The 22,158-nt window shown below is 43.4% G+C and overlaps 1 pseudogene across 1 annotated transcript; it reads left to right on the top strand.

The window, feature by feature from the left end:
* The first annotated feature begins 18,223 nt into the window (after nt 1–18,223).
* On the top strand, nt 18,224–20,050 carry LOC310780469 (uncharacterized protein KIAA2013 homolog pseudogene; annotated as a pseudogene). The gene has a single exon. The product of its transcript is annotated as an uncharacterized protein KIAA2013 homolog pseudogene (transcript).
* Nucleotides 20,051–22,158: the final 2,108 nt, after the last annotated feature.

Below are 22,158 nucleotides of genomic sequence, written 5' to 3'. Positions count from 1 at the left end.
TCATTTGGCAGACGCTTTTATCCAAAGCGACTTACAATAACACATTTTTTGTCAGCAATAGAGCAATCAACTATGGAGCACAGTATGACAACTACAACTTCTGAAGGAACAGTGGTACAAGTTTAGGTTAGTGGTACCAGGTTGGTTAGTTTTTTTTTTTTTTTTTTTTTAAGAAAGAGAGAGAACGAAGTTAGATCAAGAAGGGCCCAGATGGAGCCTGAAAAGGTGTGTCTTTAGTCTTTTCCGAAAGATCGGCAGTGATTCAGCTGTCCTGACCGAAGGTGGAAGCTCGTTCCACCATTGAGGTGCCAGGGACGAGAAGAGTCGAGATCGGGATGAGCGACTTTTGAGCCCCCGTAATCACTGATTAGTGATTACATGGCAACTTCTTACTGCCCTGATCATTTATTCTGTACATTTTGACCTGTGACATCTCATGATTGTGTCATCATCTCTCTCCCTTTCTTCCTCTGCAGACCTCCACAGTATATGAACAGAAATGTCAGTCAACTCCTCCTTCCTCAACACCTCCTGCTCCTCCTCCAACTCCTCTCTCCCTCTTCTCTTTATGTGCCATGACACGGTCAGCACTCTCATCTTTATTTCCTATGGGTATGCCAACATCCTCCTCCTCCTCCCTTTATCCATCCTCATCCTCATCGTGGGTCTCCAACGATGGAGGAGGCGGCGCTCCGTTTCCTCGGCGGCGATGACCAGCCACTCCGACATCATCACCTACCACATGCTCGCCATCGCCCTGATCAGTTTCGTGGGACACGGCTTCTTCCACTATGGCTTCTACATGGGTCTCCTGAGTATGGCGAGGGTGGGGTTGAATGTGTTCTCGATCTACTTTCCTGGACAGATGTTCTTTCATAGCCTGACCTGTGTAGAGCGCTACCTGGCTGTCGTGCACCCCATCACCTACCTGGGTCTGAGAAAAGAGCGTGGCGTCAGGGTCAGAAATATCAGCATTGGGTGCGTTTGGCTGCTGTGCTTTGGATGGATGGGTTTATGTTTTCTGTACGGTTCCAAACTATCCTCTATCATGCTTATCTGCATTTTTGCCTTCTTCTTATTCCTCATCTCCTTCTGCAGCCTCTCTGTTCTCCACGCTCTCATTCGCCCAGGGCCTGGGGAAGTGGGCAAGAACAGGGAGCGGGTTGGCCAATCAAAGCAGAGGGCATTCAACACTATCAATGCAATCATGGGAGTGTTGTTGTTGTGGTTTGCAGCGCTCATTGTTACCAATGCAGTGGCTGTCTCATCGTCACTGAGCAAGGGAGATGCGTGTATTATTGTGGAGTTGGCAAACTGGTTCGGTCTGCCTAGCAGTCTGGTGCTCCCCCTACTGTTCCTACATAGAGCAGGGAAACTACTGTGTTGCTAATGGATCATTTCCACAGCATGGTACTATAGTATAGGGTAGTAGTGTAGTATCAACTCGTCTCTACTTGAAGTACGATACTACCTACCTGTTTCCAAGTAGTACCTGCTCAATCTGGCAACCGCCCAAAACTGGTCGTCATAGCAATGCCACAACGATGCATGAAACTGTCGAGCTGCCTGTAAATCTTTTTTTTTCTTTAAGTATACCAAAGCAAAAAGAATAAAACTGGTAAAAAAAAGTAAACATTGTTAGTTTTGTTTCGGTCTGAGTGAAATGTTATGCCTCTCCTGATTCTAAATATACGGTAGTTGAATCAGGAACGCCTTGACAAAATGTCTTCAAACTTGGCTCAAACGTCCACTTTGACTCTGGGATGAACTGATTAAGGTCAAACAAAGTTCAAGGTCACTGTGACCTCACAAACGTCATTTGCTTGTTAATGCAATATCTCAGGAACGCGTTGATGGAATCTTCTCATTGCCTAAGTGGTGTCTGTGGTGGCGGTGTGGGCAGCGGTGTGTGTCACGATTGTGATGTCTTCAGTGATGATGTCATCAGTGATGTCATCAGTGATGCCATCAATGATGTCACTCGAGCAACTCATGTGTTCAACTGTGATGTCACTCAGGCAGTCATCAATCAGTGAGTGATGTCACTCGAGCAAACTGTGGTCAGTACATTTGCATTCCAGTTAGCTGAAAGTGAAATACCTTGTTGTAGAGATGGTTTAAATAAGGAATCTTATGTATCCTAAAAAGATGTTAGGGTGGATAACGGATATAAATACTAGATTGCCCTGCAGTGCTTGGCAAATAAAAAAAGCAGACTAAAATGCCAGCATGTCAATTAGGGATGTTAACAATTAATCAATTGGATTGATTAATTAGTCGTTAAGGATTTGCTTGAACAGGTGGAATTTACTCTGATCCACTATCAAACAACGTGTAATCTACATGGTGTATTTTCAAAGTATGTTTCAGTGAACCGCCAGAGGGCGCAAACTAACTATGATGAGGCAACCATCTCGGGGTGTGGAAAGAAAGCAAAAAGAAAGATGAGAATGGCAACATTTGCTAAATAAAGAGGCGACGCGAACAGAAGAAAATAAAGCCACCTGCAAACACTGTGCTTCTACACATACAGTAGAACACAACGACAACCGCAATACTGTACTCGACCACTTGAACAATTTTCATTGGATAAGTTGACTGGCTCCTCGTCTCAGCTACAGCAATGGACCATCAGCTGAGTGTTTGTGAGGAAAAGTTTTTAAAACGAGTTGTAGCCACCAATATGCAGCGCCCAAGCAATTGTGATGTCATCAGTGATGTAATCAGTGATGTCACTTGAGCAATTGTGCGCCGTGGAACCCCTCTCTGTCTTATAGTTAAGTAGGCTAGTGAGATTAATCGATTGATCTATCTAGGCTAGTAACATTAGTTTCCTTAGAAGTCTTTCCTTGTGCCTATAGGCCTTTTTCACGCCCACCATTTTGTGTCTAAAAGGCAGGGTAAACAGGTGCAACCAACTCATTAATTAGCGCCTCAGCACTGGAACACCTAAATGGACTGGAAGTTGGAAACCCTACTGCATGTTTTGCTGCACCTGTGTTACTTTATGCCTTTTAGACACAAAATGGCTGCTGTGAAAAAAGGCCTATTAGGGTCTTAATATAGGCCTACTTAAAGACATTTCCAATCCCTTTCTACAGGAATCCCTTTCTACCTATCAATTAAAGTTCAATGTACAGTACAGTTACTGTATGTAGGCGATTGACTTTAACAGTAGAAAAGCATTCTAGAGTGTTATAAATGGTGTTTTGTAGAGAATAATACGAGTACATGCCTGTGCTGGAAAATGGCGTAGCAATGAAGCCAAAGCAGACATTTTGAAGGGAAGTTGGCAGGAGACTGACTGCAAATGTGCAGATGATGAAGAACATGCCCCATGGGAGCCCAGTTCAGCTGAACTAAATATCTAAAAGGAACAGTTCAACACTACAAGATGAATTGTGCTCCACACGAGTCGAAAGCACCATGTCAATAAGTTACCTAAAGTCTGTTACATGCTTTGATCTTAAATTAGAAGTTCTTAAGGATGATAAATGTAGCACATCCCAAATTTCCAAGTCAAGGAGGACAAAATACTAATAGTGATGCGATGGCCAGAAACAATGTTTTGTGAAGCTTCATCACAGTATGAAGCTTCACTTTTTTTTTCTGGCCATCACTTGTATTAGTATTTTGTTCTTGACTTGGAAATATCTAGAACAGTACTGGTTCTCAAACTTTTCACATCAGAGACCCCTAAATTGACAGAAAACTATACTACGGACCCCCATTTGATACGATTTTTGCTTTTACCGGTAGATGTTTTATTACAGAAAGTGTATGAAACCCATGACCAAAACAGTCCTACATTCTATCATTTGGTTACTTGTGGATGGAATTATAGTGAAAATAAGTATCTCGCTTTTTGCTGGGGACCTCCTGGAACCCCCCAAAGGACCAGTGGGGGTCCCCGGATCTCACTTTGAGAACCACTGATTTAGAACCATGGGATAAAGTGATTGGTTCCAACTCCAGCTGTGTGTTATCTCTGCCCTTGTATAGTATATTATCAAATTGGACCTGTATAGTTCAGCCGTTCTGAAGAAGGCTCTGTGCGCGTGAGCCTTTTTCTATTGTGATGTGAGCCAAATAAATAAGTGAAATGTTAGTATTTTGTCTTCCTTCACTTGGAAATTTGGGATGTGCTACCTTTTCATATTTTTGCAACACGTGTTTGGATTTTGGCTCTAACACTCACTGAGAAGTCCATTGTTGAAGCGCAACCTCCTTTCAAATCAAGATGACCAAGGTAGTTGGAAAATAGCCACAGGTCCAAGACTCTCAGTGAGGAAAGAAAACGACTATAATGAAATGAAACCCACTGGACGCAAACTACGGCACTGTGACAAATAAGAGGACAGGCTGCCTCTGAATGGGAAAGAACAGCTGTGGCACCCCCCCCCCCCCCCCACACACAATACAGGGAGTAGAACAGTAGAGAACCACAACACGGCTTTAGACTTAGCAAACAACATCTGTGTTGCCTCAGCTCCCACAAAGACCCTAAGGCTTTGACCCGAGTCTAGAACACAACAACTGAGCACTGTGTCTGTTGAGTCCTACCTCATGACCAACAAACTAGTCAAAGACCATCATGTCGTATGTTACGCTCTGTTCCCCGCTGGAGTGCAACTGAATTTTCTAAAAGTGATAGAAACGAGGCTCTTGTGACTCTGGGGTCTATTTTTGATGGAGAATTTTTGATGTTCTTTTGCACTGCAAGGATTCAAGTTGAAAGAATAAAGTGTTCTAGAAGCCAAATGACCAGCAAAAATAGTTAAAAGTCTGTTAAAGTCACAATCTGCAGTGAAGCACCATAGATTTACCGGATTGATAACATAACCCTAACACTTTACATTGAAATTCATTTTCTGAAAATGACAGTATATAATATGCCTTTGCAAATGTTTAGAGTTAAATACACCTGCATGTTGAGTTACACTGTCTGTTAGTCATATATTCTTTGAGAACAAACAAAAATATACCCCAAATGTATATGGTCAAATACATTGTTTATTGTGTCTTTGAAGTGTGTGCTTGAATCAGTCCAAGCTCCACCTCTGAAAGGTTCAACCAGACACATTGACCTCGGCTGATTTTATGAGTGAACCCAGATTGTAGGGGACACTGAGGACAAAACGCTGAATGCTACTTTAACGTGTAACCCTTTCCCACATGTGAGCCATAGATCACCGTGGCTCACTCCATCTTTGACACTTTTTATTGGGATGGCAGTATAAGGCCCTAACTCCTGCACAAACACAAACCCAGACACACGTCTACATCGAGGAAAACATGGCCCGCTGCCAGAGCGGACCTGTGTAAACAAAGCCAAACCAACCCCATCCGAACGATCTTGTGCGTGGTGTGGCACGTCCTCATCTGCTCTGTCTAAACAATGCTCCACAAGGCTTTCAACTAGTATCCACAGAACTTTGGAAATGTTGGCAACTTGGCATCACCAAATGACTTGGATTTTCACGTCAGTTGTTGCTGAAAAACAGAACTATTATACTGTACAAATACATGTACGGTAGACACTCATCTTTGCACCAGAGGTTAGGTGTTATTATAGGCACAATGGGATTATAGAGCATTTACAGTTTTCCTTTATAGTTAAAACGAAGGAAAGAAAGAAAGAAGAAAACTTGGGAGGGTGATGAGATGCGACAGGCCAGATTTGAATTTCGGACGAGTAGTTATGGGACGCACCTTTGCCAACTAAGCCACCAGGATGCCCTAAGAACAGGATGCCCCCCCACCCCACACACACACACACACACACACACACACACACACACACACACACACACACACACACACACACACACACACACGCTAACCCAAATGAGTCTAAACTCTGAGTCAGCAGTCCAACAGCACATGTTGAAGTGGCACTGTAAAGTTTTTACCCCCTCCCCCCCTCCCATTCTTTCCCACCAACACCCACTCCAGGGATCGTGACTCAGCAGTTTAAGGTCACTCCATAGGGGGTAGACTGGTTCAACCTTCTACCACATTGGTGGAATCCAGCCCGGGCCCCTGCATCTCCAGGAAACAAGGCTAATTAGCTCATCCTGTCCAGCCTGATGTGGTGAACAGATCTCAGCGCTGAGGTCATTGTCAAGCATTCATAATCTTGGCTGGGATCACTTCCTTCTTCGCTTGTCCTAGATCCCTCTTTGCAAAAGTAACTTTTTTCAGTATGTTTCTCTGCACAACTCCCGAGTTGATGTAAAAAAGAAAAAGGAAGAGCATACTGTAAAAGGACGTGCCTACAATTTTACACACATTCTAAAGGCGTTGAGTATTTTTCTGGTTCAGGTTGCCTTCATCAAAGTTTCCATCATCCATTGAAGTATACAGTAATCAGCTCAAAATATACGTATCAAATGGTTTCTTATGAAAGAGTAAAAAAAGACAAACAGTGCCAAGCATAGCAAGTAAACACTGACATTTGACACGTCTGTGGTTAAAGCATGCAACTTCTAGGGCCGGATCTATTCTGTGAAAGTGAAAGTTAAAAAAAAGTTGAGTTTGTTTGATTGAGCTGTATTTAGGTATGAATTAGCATAGGCTTTACATATGTAATCCATTTCAAATCAGGAGAATGAGACCGTAGACTGTAAAAAATAAAAAATAAAATAAAAAAAGCTTCTGGGCCGGATAGCCCTGATCCATAGGTTTGTTAAAGGCCGTTTGTTATCTTTTGTTAAGAAGTGATCCCAGACCAGCTGGTGAACATAAACATGTGTGTAGTTTACTAACATCATGTTATGATTTCTGGGGTTTTAAGTCTACAGTACGTGGCAGTGCCACTGAATTTACAAAACTTAGGGTAGCTTCATTGATGCAGCTTTGGGATAGTTAGTCAGCGTAAATGATTTTTCAAAATCACGATTTTCAGAAATGGTGTTTGGTTGGCAGATTAAAACAGAGGCATACACTGAAAAGTTTGCTCTGTTTTATTCTGCCAACCAAACATGCATAGAATTTGAGTGATCTTTTGTATTTCTCCTCTCGAGGTGGGGAGAATCCTGTCTGGTGTCCTGTTTTATTCGTGCTTCTCGACAGTGTTGGGACGCCAACCCAAGCACTTAAAAAAGTTTTCGTTATGTGTGCTTCCTGACAGTGCTGTTGTGATTACGGTACAAGCACTTAGTTTTTCTTGTGTGTGCTTCCTGACAGTGCTGTTGTGATTACAGCCTAAGCACTTTTGTTTTTGTTTTAGGTGCTTCTTGACAATGCGGTTGTGAGTACAGCTCAAGCACGAATGTGAATGTTTTAAGATGTAACATATGTCATTGTTTTTGATGGGGGATGTTCTGTTTGGGAAGGATAGGTTTAATTTGGCATGCGGGTTGTTACGACTGTGTCGTTTATTTTCTTCTTCTTATTGATTAAATTGGTCAAGTAAAAATGAAGAATTATGTTATAATTCTTCATTTGGTTGGCATGGCGGCGTTTCAGTGCCTCACTTCCGTGTTGGGGGTAATTATCTTGCCGCCGCGTGTGTCTTTGTTCTCACTTCCGTGTTGGGGAACTATCTTGTCATCACGTTTGTCTTTGGTTTTCCCAGGTGCAGCCTGTTGGCGAATTAAGTGATGGCAGTAGCTGATTGGATCCTCGTCTTCTGCTCCTGACTACAAGGGTTCCTGTTTGCCACCGAGATGGCAGAGTGTGAACTGAGGAACTCATGCATAACTGACTACTTTAATTCTATGTTTTGTTAATTGTTATTGTCTGTTTTGGGCGAGGTGCTACTCGATGTGATAGGTAAGATTTTCCATTGTCAGACACAGTATTAATTTACCAATAAATCTATGTTTTGGTAATATTAAATTTGGTTTCTGCGTAAACTTTATGTTCCACACAAGTCCTAGACCTTGGGGTGTAACATAATTGGGGCTCGTCCGGGATGATATAAAAAATGATAAAAGTGGTCCTCATTTGTTAAGATTATCTTGCTGAACACAAAGTTTGCAGTTTCATAAACTTTTGTTAACCACAGACCTTATTCCATTTTTGGCTGCTCAGAGTCCTCTCTGAACTTCCCTACAGCTGTGCAACAGTCTCTGACACTGGGGACAATTGTTGCCAAAAAACTAATTTTGAAGGAATGGAAGTCCCCCTCTTCACCTCCTTTTCAATTGTGGATAATGGACATGATCTCTGTTATACGGATGGAGAGGCTCAGGTTCCTGAGAACCGATTCACTTGGAAAATTTCTGGCGGTCTGGGACCCGTTTCTGGCCTACCTCGAGGAGGTTACGAGAGAGAGGTGACTCGCCTGGCTGGATTCTAAGGGACACCCAACATTTTTCTCTTTTCTTTTAAGCACAAAAAAACACAGACCTTATTTCATAGCCTGGCTCCAGACCTTCGAATCCACGCCCACCCCACAGGATTTGGCTCTTCTTGGTCTGGCATCGCCATGTGCAAATGTTTTTTTTCCAGTTGGAAATCCAATCACAGGCACTGATTGGCTAGCGCTGTTGTCAGTCATGCACAACAGAAACAGACATAGCTGTGGCCAAAGCAGAGATTGCCTGAAGCAGATAGCAGTTTAACACACATCCTATCACGCCGTAGCTACTAACGTTAGGCAGCCAAAGTCCGACTTTGTTGTTTTAACAAACGTCTTATTAGTGACTGCAGTGTACGATTAGCGTTTGTTAAAAGTCGACCGACTTTGGCTGCTTAAGTAGCTAGCTACGGTGGAGAAGCTAGCTAGCATTAGCTAGGTATGTTAGCTTGTGCTTGTGACTAGTAGGTGGGCCAGAGGAGTTGTATGAAACACATCTCCTAGCAAAGGCTATACAGACCAAACAAAAATGAGGACTTGGAGAAGTCAGCAAGTAAGTTGGACTAATGTTACAAGTTCTGAAAATGTGTGCCTTCATTACTTATTCCAGCTAAACGGTATCGGTTCATATTGTCTATGAAAGGCAGCTGTGCTCGGCTAACGTTAGCATTACCAAAGCGCTAACATTAGGGCTTTACAACCGCAGTACAACCGATGCTGGAATGAGACAGATATTTTCAGAACTTACCACTTCAGTCCTACATCCTCGGTCACTTCCAAGTCATCTCATATTTTATTGCGGTCCATTATTCCATGAGACTGGTGTGTTATAGCCAGGGAGCCCAGAGAGCTTCAGCTCCAGCAGGCAGAGCAAAACCGCTGCGGCTGCCCTGCCGGTCTTGGTCTCTAGTGATTGGCTAGGGAAGGCCGAAGCCCGCCTCCTCATAGAAATGCTCTGAAGTGACTGGAATCTCGGACCAGAAGAGGAAATGATTTTGAGTTGACGATGAAGTCTGAATATCAGGCTACTTATTTCATGCATTTAACCCAAATCCCCATAGAAAAAAACCATTGAGTTCCTGACAAGGGAACCAGGAAGTGCATGACTTCTGGGTTGGCTTACAAAAATACATCATCCCTACGGTAGGCTACTCCATTTGTATTTTCCTGACCAAAAACAACTAACATGCAGAAATATTCGTGTGGCAGAGCACAGTACAAGAATACAGATGGTTCTACCAGAATGTCATAATTTCACATAAAAAATTATTTCTAACAATAAAATAATGAGCAAGTCTGAATGCACCATAAAATAAACTTGCTTAACTTCTCCCGCTTTTGTGTAATGTACAAGTAAGTACATGATGAAGGTGCACGTCATGAATGATGAGAAAACTCAACACATCATCAATACTTCACCACAGCCTAAGATCAAATGACGAGAAGCACAGACAGATCACTGCAGCACAGCAAACACTCCTTACCTGTATCAACCACAACCCACCGTGGCTGTAGAAATAACTTTGTGAAGAGCTGTCATTACTCACCTGTCAGCTATTTGTAACATTACCTGCCTAAGGTGAGCTTTTGCCTCTCCATCAGCCAGTTCAAACATTCTGCTTTAAGGCCTCTGAATACATTAATACAGTCTTTGTACAGGCATGCAGCAGGCATGTTGAAGAGTATCCCAAGGCAAACAGGGATAGTGTGTTGTCACAGGAGTCAAGGGAGGTTGAGGTGATCATAGTAAAGCCACTGTAGCTGTTAAGTATCTTACTATAAACCCATGACTTGCTGTGCCCCCCCCCCCCAAAAATCCTCTCAAATTGATACGTTTTGGGGTTTTTTCTCTGATTTTGCTCCCATTTTCTCCCCAATTGTACTTGGCCAAATTGTTCATTACTTCTGTGTCATTTGGATTATTGCTCTTCATCTGTGTCTAAAGGTCTACTAGGAAAGTTACAATTAGCACAAAACAAGGCAGCTAGGCTGCTCCTGGGGTGCTCCCCTAGGTCTAGCGCAGCTGACATGCATATTATATGTCTTACATGGCTTAGTGTTGAGAAAAGGCTAACGGCCAACCTTATATATTTTCACAGTTATTCAAAACCCAAACTCATACATTTCTTTTCAACAACATAATTTATAGTTCAAGTATTCATACACACTCCACCAGATGGGCCAACTACAAACCTAAAAAGCAACTAGATGAAGAAAACGGTAATATACAGGTCCATACTGTAGCCTATTGGAATTGTCTACCAAGCAATATTTGTCCCATCAAAAGGAGGGTTGGTTTTAAAAGGATACTCAGATCCCATCTACACTCACACACACTATCTCACACACACACACACACACACACACACACACACACACACACACACACACACACACACACACACACACACACACACACACACACACACACACACACACTCACTTCTTGCTTTTTATTCTTTCTTCTGTTTTTTTGCTTTGTGTTTTCGTACTTTAATGATTGTGTGTCATGTAATTTGTATTTTGTCTTGGACCCCGAGAAGACGAGCTGTCATCTAGGCAGCAGCTAATGGGGATCCTTTGAATTAAACAAATACTCCACTGGCTTCCCTCCCGCAGACACGGCCAATTGTGCCGGAAGGAACGTCTGACCAAGCCGGAAGTACCGCTGCCGGGAATTGAACCCGGGTCTCCCCTCCGGTGGTAGGCGAGTGCTTTTACCTCTACACGTGTTGCCTTTTGTCTTGGATATAATAGCGCCCCCTTGTAACTTAGTGAAGTCCTTTTAATAGATTTACCGAAACTAGGCTCCTCTTGCAAATGGAATCATATAACTTCTTTCCTCTTGACTCATAGACCTCAGAGTGATAAATCACAGTGGGTAGCCTACATTCCATTATGGACTGGAGGAGACCCCCACTCACCAGAAACACAGGGGTGGCTTACCCATCTGTAGACGCCACTGGAAGAAAAGAGGGCTATGAGGTTTCTCCCCCCCTCGGCTGTGGAAAAAAAGAGCTCACACACACACACACACACACACACACACACACACACACACACACACACACACACACACACACACACACACAAACACACACACACACACACACACACACACACACACACACACACACACACACACACACACACACAGCCCCAATAAAAGTATGACATCACCAGCATACATGCATTTGTTTAATACCTAGTGATTATCCTGGTGTTGTGGAGTGCAACTTTACTTTCTCATAAGAAAATAGACTCCAGCTTCCTCACTTTCACTTTGGCTTTTCTCTCTTGGCTTTAGTGAAATGTTCACAAGTCAGAACCCAGTGGATATATACTCTGATGTCATGCTTCAGAGACTTCATCATTTTGACTTGGAAGCTGTCAGAATTACAGCTTGTGCCAATAGATTGCATACATCGCAACAGTTTACTGCAAAGCTATTGTACAGGATAATTTTTCTTGGTTTCATATAAAATAATTGCATGCAGTAGAATTTGTGAGTGCACTTTGATGCAGTTTTGCAGCCTGAGGTGTTATTTTTCTTATTACACTTGCAGAGAACTTCCACATTCACATGCTCAGGGACTATGGAGTTAATTTGCCCTCGCCCTCAGTGCACTGTAAGGAGAGATGGCTATTGGCGTCATTACCAAAGTTCCATGAAGCCTTGACTTTCCTGCCTCCGTATGCAGAATTGGTCCCTAGGTTGTGGTCACAGGGGCTTGGATGAATACTATCTTTGCTATTAGACCAAAGACTCCTAATTGTAACAGTGTTCTGCGCAGAGCATTTTGGTTTGGAATGGAAGTGAACAGTCCAAATAGCTCATAATTGCTGAGATGAAATGGAATATTGATATGTAAAATAAGCAGTGTGCTCATAGTTTAAGGGTGTGTACCCCACCATTCAACATGCGTCAATGATAATTCAGCTCATAGATGGGTATCCTTGTATTATGCCATATGGCTATAGCTGTACCTGTATACCTGCATGTGTGCGCTTGACTACATTTCAGATGATGGACATTCTCCCAGAAAGAGAGAAAAACTATCTTAAAACATTCTAGCATTTTACTTCCCTGATCCTGTACAGAACTGTCTTGAGCTGGATATTTAAGCAATAGCTCACGACAGGCCGTGTTATATGCTTACCACACCTACGGCGGAGGGTGAAAACACCCTTAGGTGTGGTATAATAAGCATATCACAGCCTGAAGTGAGCTATTGCTTTTATAAAATGGTTACGAAGTAGGCTATGGCAATATGAAAGGAATAAACAACTCCAATTTAAATGGCTGTTATTCATACATCATACTCTTCCACGTAATAAAATAGTCCCTCCTAACTCCCTACAGAACCGACGCAGTTAGTTGCTGAACGTAACTAGACAGGCTTGGTGACAAACAGCTAACGTTAACGTTAACGTTAACGTTAGCTAACTTTGGCTAATGCTTGTGCTAACATTAGGTTAACATTAGGTCCGAGGCTAGGTGGCTTTCTTCCCCTGGAGATAACGTGTCCGGTAGGCACTGCTCAATCCACTCGTCCATATAGATAAGCCACCCCAGAGGTCAAAGTTCACCTTAAATGTTTCCATTTCGGTAGGCAGCTAGCGAACGTTGTTATCGCCGTTAGCTAGCTTGCAGGTAGGCTATAAATATACCACAGCTGTGAGCCAATCAGATTGCTTGATTTGAGCCGTTTTATAACAATCCACATTACTGTGGACGTACACAGCATGGTACTTTACTGGCTCGAGGATAAGGCTGCACAATTAATCAAACTATTATCAAACTCACAATATGGCCAAATGCAATATCCAAATCGCAGGAGCTCAATTCTTTTTAATAAAGGTAAATTTTGTCACATCATACCATTAAATGAAGCATTGTGGTTCTACACATCCCACGGCCTACAATCCGTATTCTCCCCTTTCCCCCCAAATGAAAATGAAATTCAAAAATGACCATCTCCACTAAAATTGTGACCCATATTGCAATCGCAATATATCAATATAATCACAATATGTTTTTTCTTTGCATATTGTGCAGCCCTGCTTGAGGCCACATTGAATGACTTGATAAGCACTGTTGAGAATATAACAAATGACTTATGTCTTCTTGCTGTTTGATCATCTAAGTGCCTCTCAAGCTGAAAAACAGTCATTTTAAGAAGTGCTTTGCAATGTGAACACAGAATTTTCCTCATCTTTAGGTACCATCATCATTGTGAAAATTCTTTGTGCACAGGTAGTGCCTTGACTCCTCTGGGGCGTAGAGTGTCAGATTAAGTTGAAGTGTATGAGCTCAAGTATTGCTTCATCTCTTCAAGTCAAGTCCAAGGCCCCATCAAACATCAGCAGACTTAGAGAAAACTGCCAAGTTGCCTGCTAGTTTCCAAACAGTTTGACAGCCCCATTGCAAGCCCCAAGGACATGCAAAAATGCTTGAGCCTATATAAAAGCTCTCCAGCACTCAGAAAACATGCAAGTTCAGTCCTGTTCCCTGCATGTGAAAGGCTTTGAGTAGCATCTTTTCTCTGAAACAAAGGCTTCTCTGAATTAAACTGTTGAGTGTTTTTATGTCCTTGTAATCTATTGCTGAAATTCTAAAAACACCATCAAAATCCTTTATATTTCATTGCACAAAAATTCAAAAGTATTTGTTTCAGTATAGGATATGTCAACAAATGCAGTAATGTTTAACATGATTCATTAAACGGAGAAATCATTGCATTGTGAATATGAGAATAAGCACATTGCAATGGCTTACAAAATTACTTGTATCATGTGTTTCTCATTAAAGGTCCCACTTCCCAGTGTTTTATTATGTCTTGAGGTTCATTAAAAGCTGTTTGTGTGGTGTCATGTATACCCAAAACAATCAATTTTTACACATTAATTTTCCGGCATCTCTGAGCCTTACCAAGAACAAGCTGTTTCTGTTACTGTGTCTTTAAGACTCATTAATATTAACGACCCCTCCGTTCTGATTGGCTAACCGTTGTGAGACGCCACAGAGCTGGCAGCTACAGGTAGGGAAACTCTCTGGTAAATCCACAATTGCAACTGCTCAACCGTTTTGTTTGTTTGGTTGTTTGGTTGTTGGTGTTGTTGTTTTGGGGAGGTGTCTCATCCTAACTTCTACTATGGATTTTGTGGATTTAGTTAATAGTTAGCTACTGTGCGTTTTGATCTTTAGATAGCACTGCACATCCAACTCCCATTTTACGCAATAAGGGACCCTTAATGTTAGAAGAGTTGTGTTACGCGAGAAGTTAAAAGGAAAAATTTGTACTGGATTATCAATTCTTAAATTAGAGTACCCCTGTCCTATATTATTTGACCATGTTAGATTTGAGTTTGCGGGAAATAGGTATAAATGCTTACCCCCTTTTTTATATATACAGTATATATTTTTACTTTGTAAAATGATTCATTCAAATTTTATTGTAATTTTAATTAGGTTATAGATGATATATTTGGTAAGATGCACATAAAGTTTGTCCTTGCAAATAGAATTCCAAATGCTCTCTCATGGCCTTTCACACAGTGAGCACACATCTCACCAAAGATTTGGATGAGTCCCTGAAACCAGAGAGGTAGTCATAGTTTCCCAGTCTGATGCTTTTCAAATGGGAGCCATGCATCATGTCTCTGTTTCAGACAACACAAAGATACTCTGACGAGCCATGCATCATGTCTCTGTTTCAGACAACACAAAGATACTCTGACGAGCCATGCATCATGTCTCTGTTTCAGACAACACAAAGATACATTAAGGACATGGTTACTAAGTCACTAGCATTAGTTTAGGAAACCATTCTGTGTGCCCCATTGTGTTGTGCTGCACATGTCTGCATGTCCTCATATGGTGCTGCTGTCTTCTGTCGCTACAGTAACTATGTCTGCGGTGCTGCTGTAACGTTGTCTTGCAGTTTGTACTGTATCTACCTTACTGCATGTCTATTATTATTATTATTGTAAACTTGTCTTTTGTTTTTAGGATGCCATCTTTACACCTGGCCAGGGACTACAGATGTAAACTAGCCCCCGGGCTAACTCTGGCATATTTATGGTGTTTGTTAACACACACTGTTTATTAATATGCACTGTCCCTGTGAAATAAATAAATGAAAATTAAATGAAATACTCTGACGAGCCATGCATCATGTCTCTGTTTCAGACAACACAAAGATACTCTGACGAGCCATGCATCATGTCTCTGTTTCAGACAACACAAAGATACTCTGACGAGCCATGCATCATGTCTCTGTTTCAGACAACACAAAGATACTCTGACGAGCCATGCATCATGTCTCTGTTTCAGACAACACAAAGATACTCTGACGAGCCATGCATCATGTCTCTGTTTCAGACAACACAAAGATACTCTGACGAGCCATGCATCATGTCTCTGTTTCAGACAACACAAAGATACTCTGACGAGCCATGCATCATGTCTCTGTTTCAGACAACACAAAGATACTCTGACGAGCCATGCGCTCATGAGACCGTCACCCACAGAGGCAAACCACCATTTTAAGGAAAAAACGTTTCCCAGCAGGCCTGGTGAACGGTCCAGCATCACAATTCTGAGATTAAATTAAAGGCTATGTAAGTTTAGGTATGTTTTTACAGGAACGAAAATTTATTTTCAATCTATCCTCTTCAGTATAGTCCCAGAAAATAGGCCATTTTAAAAGATCCCACACAATGTCCCACCAATGTCTCACAAAGCACTTACACTTACGTACTAATTATAGGAGTATTGAGAGCGTCAAACCCTATTATTACAGTACTTGTAACACTGAACTGTATTAAGTTATGTTTCTGCCCACCGTTTCCCCTTGTGGAGCCTCTCAACTCCTCTGTCTGGAAAGTAAACAAATGTCTGAGTCCGGCATTCAAAGGCAGGACTTCCATCCCCCTCCAAGATAGCTGGCCAATGAGTCATGCTCCGTGGTCTCAGCTCTCCTCACTTTTTCCACAAGGTGCAGATCATTTCCCCACAACCATGTTTAAAACCAATTGTACACGTGGTTAGTTAGGCCATGCAATTCTCAAATCATTTATTTATACCACTCATTTCTGGTTCTTCTTCCTATTAGAAATAAGGGCTCCAGTTGTTCCTGTTAATTACAAGAGACAGATTTCAGATAATGTTGATGTCCTGTGCTATTGGTTGCTCCTCAATGAGAAAACAGTTAGGAGATTGGAAACAAACGTAATGAAGTCCCTTTACCTGAACAAGAGCAATTTTCTTTCTCTCTTTTGAGGCATATTTTATTGGGGGGAGTAATCAATATCTGCATCAAACAGTGTGATATATAAGAAAAGCAGGATTACAGTCAATAAGGTGATTGATTGATGATCCATGGATACCTTTTGACCCTATCAAGTTGTAGGGGCCCTACCATATGATCCTAAAATCATCTTCTTCATATTTGTTCAGTATAATAGATTTTCCCTACATACAAAGTACACTCCTGGTCGTGGATCACTTTGCTTTTAGAAGGCAGGTTTCATCATCCTTGCTCAATCATAAATATGCAGTCGCAATGATGATTTACTGCATACAACTTGATGATATACGGCCAGATACTGACATGCACTACGAGGCAATGCATCTCTACTTATAAACCTTCTCCATAGGAAATCAATATTTTGCAATAAGATCTGCTCACGTTCCTCCCACATTAGCAAGGAAAGCCCTTACCCAGATTGCCTCCTGCCCCTGTCTGAGACCGTGACAGTTGGCTGTCCTCGTTTGTCACCCTGACAGTGCTATAGTGGCCGGTCTGTTTGTGAAGTTTGTTGGGGCTTGTTCTGACAGCCTCCTCAGCAATCTACTCTGAGTCTAGACCATTCATCACCATTACAAAGTCACTAGTGATGCTGGGAGGAGAAATGAGAAGGGGGATACAGGGTCAGGCTTTAGGTCAGAGGGCCACATAGACCCTGCGAGTTCAGATGGGGAGCATTGGTGTAAAAGTTGGAGATGCGTGCTTGTGACCACTGGGTTGTCCGTTTAAAGGTCCTATCCGTAAGTTCTAACTATTACTGACACCGGTGGCCATTAGAGTAACTGCAGGCAGCGTGGGAACGAGCTGGCACGCGGGCACCATACTCGCAAGCGCCCAAGCAGCTGCCTGGCAACAGCAGACTGTGTTGGTTGCTTTGTAACGTTAACTCATAAAAGTCACTTGGAAATGGCAACCTGGACAATTTATCGGTCAGATCAGCCTCGAGATGCCAAGGGAGGATTGGCATGTTTGGTCGTGTTTTGGCTTGTATTGGCTGCGGGGAAATGGGGAACTACCCTGCCCTGCCGCTTCACTGGCCCGGCCACTAATAATAAGGCTCAACATCACCAATTCTATGCATGAGTGATATCATCAGTGATAATGTCACTTAAGCAATTGTGATGTCATCAGTGATGATGTCACCAGTGATGTCACAATGTGCAACTTAAGCATGTGATGACACACACACGCATACACACAAAGCCCGAGTTGCTCGAGTGATGTCACTATAAAAACAAAGTTTCGAGATACACTGCACCTACTTATAGCCTCTGCAGGGAAGGAGTTATTATGACATAATATGTTAAAGTTAAGTATGGTAAGAGGAGTTGATCGAGAATGTAGGGAAACAGTGGAGGCATTGATCCAGAAAGAGGTGGTAATGCAACATAACATAAAGGATGCCAACTAAGTTGAACTACCATAAAACACCACAGAAGAAGAAGAAGAAGAAGAAGAAGAAGGAGTTATGACATCACTAATGATGTCACAATGTCTATGACATCATCAGTGTCTGTCATAAATCACTGATGATATCAGTAGCGATCCAACACTAAAGTCTTTGGATACCAATTCCAAGCTGAGGTTCCTTAATTTTAAATACAAAATGTGGCTGCAGCTAAGACTAAAGCGTCTACCACGCTTGTTGCCAAGCAGCTGGGTGAGTAGACTCCTCATAGGATTGTTGATTTTCCTCATCATCTACTGGTGCCTGGGTGCAGACCGTAGGCTGATGTTTTTCAGTGGCTTGGTCATGCCTGATGGAGTGGTTGGACAGTGTCTCCAGGCTGAAATCTCCAGCTGGAAGGCTCCAGTAGACAGAGGAGAGGGGATGTACAGCACACCTCAGGAGAAGGTAGACACACCCTTTGTTTCAGGTAATGGCCATATCCTGGTTAACATTGCCTCTAACAAACTGTGGGTAGCTTCATCTTCCCAGCCTGCCTCTGCTCCGGTCCACCAGACCGAATACTCTCCAGTAGTGGGTGTCCATCTTCCGGGGAAGCGAGTGGAGGCTCAGGCCACCATGCTGTGGTTCCGCAAAGGGTCCGTGCTCTCGGTCCGCTGTCTCCTACCAGCCACCTCAAAGTTGGCCCGCGACTGCGTCACCATCAGGGAGGAGTTCATCGCCCACCGCAGCCGGCCTAACGTCTACCTGCAGCGAATCCACATCAGCAACCCGTCTGACAGAACTGCCATGCTGGAAGTGTTCTCCGAAACTTCCTCGGTCGGGCGTACGTTTTCCGCCACTGTGGGGAAAGTGGAGGACACAGAGTTCATGCTCTTCACTGGCCGAGTGCTCGTGGAAAACCATCATATCGTGTTGGTGGTGGTGGCCACCAAGAAACTGAACAGTATGATCCAGGTCCTGGCCAAGTCGGCGTACACGGACAATGTTCTGTCAGTGGTGTGGACATCAGAGCCCATCGACCCCTCCAAGCTGGAGGAGACATTCGTCACCCTGCGGGACGGAGCTGAGAAGGAGCTTGGGGAGTTGCTGAGGGCGAACATGGAAGAACTGGTTCTGGAACACCAGAAGGCCTGGATGGATCTCTTTATTTCTGGAGTGGATATAAGGAAGATCACCGACTCTCACACCCCATCAAGCTACACAGTGAACACCACCCTCTACTACATCCTCTCCACCTCCCCCGCTCCCCTGCTGGACCGGAGGCTGAGCAGCGAGGAGCACGCCCACCTGGAGTCCAGCCTCAAATATGCTCACCACTGCTTCAGCGGCCATGCCACCATGCACTCTGAGACCCTCTGGCCAGAGCGGTTCAGCAGCACCGCACAGATCCTCCAGCTGGTCACGCTGTGGACTCTGACCCTCCAGAAGCGAGGCTGCAAGGACCTGGTGGCAGCCGGGGCCCACGGCCTCATGCAGGGCATGGTGCTGAGCTTCGGCGGTCTGCAGTTCACTGAGAACCACCTTCAGTTCCAGGCCGACCCAGACGTGCTGCACAACAGCTACGTGCTCAGAGGGATCCACTACAACCAAGACCTCATTAACTTGGCGGTGCTGCTGGATATGGAGGGAAAGCCGTTCCTGCACGTATCGGTGAATCCGCAGGAGACGCCGGTGCAGCTGTACGCCTGCGAGTCTGGGTGCCTCAGCGACCCGGTGGAGCTGACGCCGGAGGTCAAAGGTCACACCTTCCCTGTGATGGTGACACAGCCAATCACGCCCCTGCTTTACATCTCCACAGACCTGCGCCACCTGCAGGACCTGCGCCACACGCTGCACCTCAAGGCCATCCTGGCCCACGAGGAGCACATGGCGAACAGGTACCCAGGTCTGCCTGTCCTCTTCTGGTTCGCCGTGGCCTCGCTCATCACCCTGTTCCATCTCTTCCTCTTCATGCTCATCTACAATGAGTACTGCCGCAGCGGTGCTAAACCCCTCTGCAGCAGCTGTTACGGCCCGAGGTGAAATGCAAGACAGGTCAAATGCAGGGACGCGGGAAGTGGGGGTGCTTAGGGTGCTGTAGCATCCCTCTGCTGTTTTGTATTGGAATTGCAATGTCAATAAAATAATATATTAAAATGTGTTTTATATGCTTTAATACTGCAATATTTAAGGTTTAGTTGAAGACTATGAGCAAAGCAAAGAGGGTGGAGATGTTATTTTTGATGTTTGGTTTATAATAAGATAATAAAATATTATAATAATAAGTTCCTGTGTTGCTGTCTGTTGTAGTGTAAAACGACCTAAAGGCAGAGCAGGTGCTGACATGAAAGTGAATGTGAGTGAGGAAAGGAGAAAATACTGAATAATGACATCACAACAATCTAATTTAATCTAATGTTAATTTAAAATGAGATTCCTCTAAATATGGCTAAAACACGTCCAAAAAATGTCAACCTTTTGCAGCGGCGCCCGCAAGGGCACCAGCGTCCCTGGTCAAATGCAGACACTGGCAAAGTTGGTGGTTGAAAAAACAAGGGATTCATTGACAAAGATTGCGGCTCAATGTGGTGTGTGCTGTCAGGCAGGCTTGAATGGTGAGGCAGGCAGAAAATCAGCAATCATGGATTGCACATGCACAGTTCAGCACTGGATAGAAAAAAAGAGATGAAAATCACTAGGAAAATACTTGGGAAGAAGTTAGGCTAGAGACACGATACCACTGGTAGCCTAGAGTATGGTGAGTAATTTCAAGGATCTGGATCTGATGGAAGACCGGAGTAGCTTGCAGGTTGATGAGATATGGGAAGCAGCTTGGTTGATTGAGTATGGTAAACAGCCCATAACCAGCACATCAGAGATGCACATCAGAGACTGTAGTCAGCAGTAGGCTACAGGTGCACCACAAGGGACTGTTTTCTCTCCTTTTCTCTTCACCCCATAGATATGTGCGGAGCAGCCATCTTGGATTTTTGAGGTCGGGGCTGCTGAGGCTCCTACGAGTTTGGGAGAGAAAATACGAGCACTGGTGACGTCACCGTTCGAGCTCATGACCTTTGAACCGTCACATTCCCATTTCCCAGTTTTAAAAGGAATGCCCCATAAGTTACAGCCAGCCAGCTGGTGTGTTTGTTTTCATGCCAATTGGCTAAAAGGGGGCTAGTGGGGGAGAACATTTCACAATGGAGTGGATGATGTCCCAATGGAGTCAATGATGTCACACACATTTGCATATCTGTTCACAGCTATTGCGAATTTGTGCTTGTTAATTAAATGTATTTTAGCACAGTTTATTCATTTCCTCATTATCTGAGTTTGTAGTAAAAACTCAATCATAAGTCGTATTCACTGACAGTAGATTTTAGAATATTCTGATGATTCACTCACTGCTACAGTAAGCATTCCTTTCTTCAGGATGCTATGCAAAAGTTCAGCAGGAAAACGGAGGAAGTAATTCATTTCTCTTTGGGGGACTGGAAGTCAACCTTGGGTTCACTGCAGCATAAGGTGTTCATATGTGGGCACTGAAGGCCCCTAGTGTAGGTTACAGGGCTTCCCTCACTCATACCTAAACGGAAATGTGCCTCATGCTAAAATCAACATGGCCCCTCTGTGGTCCAGATGGGTTTTGGATTACATGATCAAAGCCACCTAATTAGGTTAGAAAACAATTGAATCAATCAATAAATGATAAGGGAAACCACAGATCCCCCCCCACCCCCCCATGTCCAATAGTAAAAGTGTTGATAATTCATGGAAGATTAATAGCACCACCCTGGATTTTTCTTTGGTAATGTTGACGTAATATTTATTAAGCCCTGGTGGCTCCAGACCTCCATTCAATCTACTATGGTCTTGCCTGTTTATGTAGCCTAATCTTTCCCTCTCTGTTTTCATGAATCCACAGTTGAAAAAATAGGGGAGAATCACCCTGAATCAGGAGGGCAGCAGATCTCAGTTTAATGGTGGTTTGATTGTTGTTGATATTACAAGAATAATATGATGTAAGTTTGTACAGAGCGGCTCAGACATGCAAGTGGCCGAAGTTTCAGCAGCACATATTTACTAACCTGACGCTGCCCCGATGGTTTGTTACACAGAACAATGTGGGATCTCGTCTTTGGAAACTGTTT

Source organism: Poromitra crassiceps (genome assembly GCF_964638095.1).
Source record: "Poromitra crassiceps genome assembly, chromosome: 8".
Classification (NCBI taxonomy): domain Eukaryota; kingdom Metazoa; phylum Chordata; class Actinopteri; order Beryciformes; family Melamphaidae; genus Poromitra; species Poromitra crassiceps.
Note: the sequence above shows the minus strand (reverse complement) of the source record. Positions and strands in the feature narration are given on the sequence as shown.